Source organism: Nelumbo lutea, chromosome 1 (genome assembly GCF_056320005.1).
Source record: "Nelumbo lutea isolate HS-2025 chromosome 1, American lotus-T2T, whole genome shotgun sequence".
Lineage (NCBI taxonomy): Eukaryota > Viridiplantae > Streptophyta > Magnoliopsida > Proteales > Nelumbonaceae > Nelumbo > Nelumbo lutea.
Genome location: NC_142684.1, coordinates 27,570,926 through 27,573,517, shown reverse-complemented (window position 1 = coordinate 27,573,517; position 2,592 = coordinate 27,570,926).

Sequence of the window (2,592 nt, the reverse complement as noted above, 5' to 3'; positions counted from 1 at the left end):
GAGGAGGAAAAGATGGAGTTCTCGCAGGTCTCTCAGCTCCCGCCACCTACAAAGAGGAGGAAAAGATGAAGTTCTCGCAGGTCCCTCATCTCCCGCAGCCTACAAAGGAAAGAAGACCGCCTCATGCTGAGGGCAATTGGATTGCGCCGCACCAGGGAGCTCCAACATTCTCTAAGGCATCGACCGCCTAGTAGGGAGTTCGCCACCAGGGAGTTCGCCCCCAAGCAGTTCGCCACCAGGGAGTTCGCCCCCAGGCAGTTCGCCACCAGGGAGTTCGCCCCCAGGCAGTTCGCCACCAGGGAGTTTGCCCCCAGGGAGTTAGCCTCCAAGGCAGTTCGCCCCCAGGCAGTTCACCCCCGGGTAGTTCGCCACCAAGGCAGTTCACCCCCGGGTAGTTCGCCACCAAGGCAGTTCGCCCCCGGGCAGTTCGCCACCAGGGCAGTTCGCCCCCAGGCAGTTCGCCACCAGGGCAGTTCGCCCCCAGGCAGTTCGCCACCAGGGAGTTGGCCTCCGAGGCAGTTCGCCCCCAAGCAGTTCGCCACCAGGGAGTTCGCCACCAGGCAGTTTGCCCCAAGGCAGTTCGCCACCAAGGCAGTTCGCCACCAAGTAGCTCGTCACTAAGGTACGCCACCACCCAGTCGAATAACGAGGTACTTTGCCAAAAAATTTTACATCACAAAACATTGGTACGTGGCCGAAAACGGTTACATCAACTTTCATACAGTGCTTTTGTAAAAGTGCTTTCATAAAAGTGTTTTTTGCAAAAATGCTTTTATAAAAGTACTTCACAAAAGTGCTTTTATAAAAGTATTTCCATAAAAGTGCTTTCATAAAAGTACTTTTACAAAAGCACTTCTGTAAAAGTGTTTTTGTAAAAGTACTTGTGCTTTTATAGAAGTGTTTTCGTGTAAAAGTACTTTTATAGAAGTGTTTTCCTAAAAGTGCTTACATAAAAGTACTTTCATAAAAGTAATTTTGTGCTGGCTTCAATTTTGATCGGTTTCAAATTAAACAAGGGTTTGGCCTCATGATTGGATTATTGGAAATTTGATTTAGATCCAATTCAGACCAATAAGAATATGGACCAATTTATTTTGGATTGGCCCAACTCAATAATTATAATGTACCATCCAAATCCGATTTGATAAGGTTTGAATTGGATTGGATCCAATCCAGAACTGGTCAATTGACACCCCTACATGCATACATATATTATATATAAAAAGATATGTTTATATTCTACACATAATATAAAAATATAAGAATGTGCTATATATTATATTATTTATATTTATAGAATATAAAAATATATGCATTTTTTAGCTTTCAAGTTGAATTTGAGCTTATTGAGTATTTAATGCAATAGAGCTCAAACCACGAAATAGGGTTCGAGTCAAACTCAAACTTGAAGTCAAACCTACTAGTATTTTAATCGAACCGAGACAAGACAAGCAGAAGTTCAGCTTGGTTCAGCCCTACCGCACCCTCTACTTTGAGGTGCTTTGATTAAGCTATTCAGAGAGGTGAAGCTGACATCGAATGAACAGTTGATTTGGGCTTTTTGAAAATTCATCAAACATAAGCTCATAGATTGTCCATGTGGGGCCTAGCTTGGAAAGCGAGAAGCCACTTCACTTCGGCCCTCCCAAATGGGCACTACTGCCTGTTTGAGAGGGCTTCAGTTTCTTAGCTGAAATAATGTGTACTTGGGCTTTCCGGGTTCTTCACTAAATAAACCTTTTAAGCTTTCCATGTGGGGTTTACCTTACAAAGCTATGAGGCCCTGCATGACCTCCCAAAGGGGTGCTAAATTGCTATCCAGAGCACTTCAAAATAGCTGAACCGGTTTTGTCTGCATGACCTCCCAAAGGGGTGCTAAATTGCTATCCAGAGCACTTCAAAATAGCTGAACCGGTTTTGTTGAATCTTCAACTCAACTCAGCCGTTCCAAATGGACATTTAAACACTTTTATAGTTATTCAGTTTGGAAAGAGTACAAATGCAAATATATACAGTACAAATACATACAAAATATAAGATTTTGCACTCTACATATTTGTAATTTATACCCTTTCCAAACTGAGCCTAAAAACTTGTCAAGTGCAAATGGGAATACAAGAAAGTAATAACCATAGAAAAACAAATGACTTCATATATTCCAAGAAAAAATAAATGACTTCATACATGTAAACATGAGACTTTTAGTTTTAGACAAGGTTCAAAGTATCACCATCCATATCGAAAAAGGCAAATTTAAGAGACGTATCAGGATCAAGGATTAAAGTATTAGTATCGGACAATTTGAATATAGATACGGATATGCTTGGGAAACACATGGATACGAACAAAAAAATATAGAAACGCTTGGATACGCTAAGAAAATGCACATAAATTCTATAATTATATTAATAGCATTAAGTTTAATGTTAAAACAACTATAAAGTAGTAGGGACCCATGCGGTGCACGGGAAAATGAAATGAAATTTTTGACAAATTATTGTAATTTATTTAGGTTCATACTATTTGATAATTTGAATTAATTATCACCCTAAGTTCTACTAATTTCTGGAATTTAATGGTTATTTTTACAAA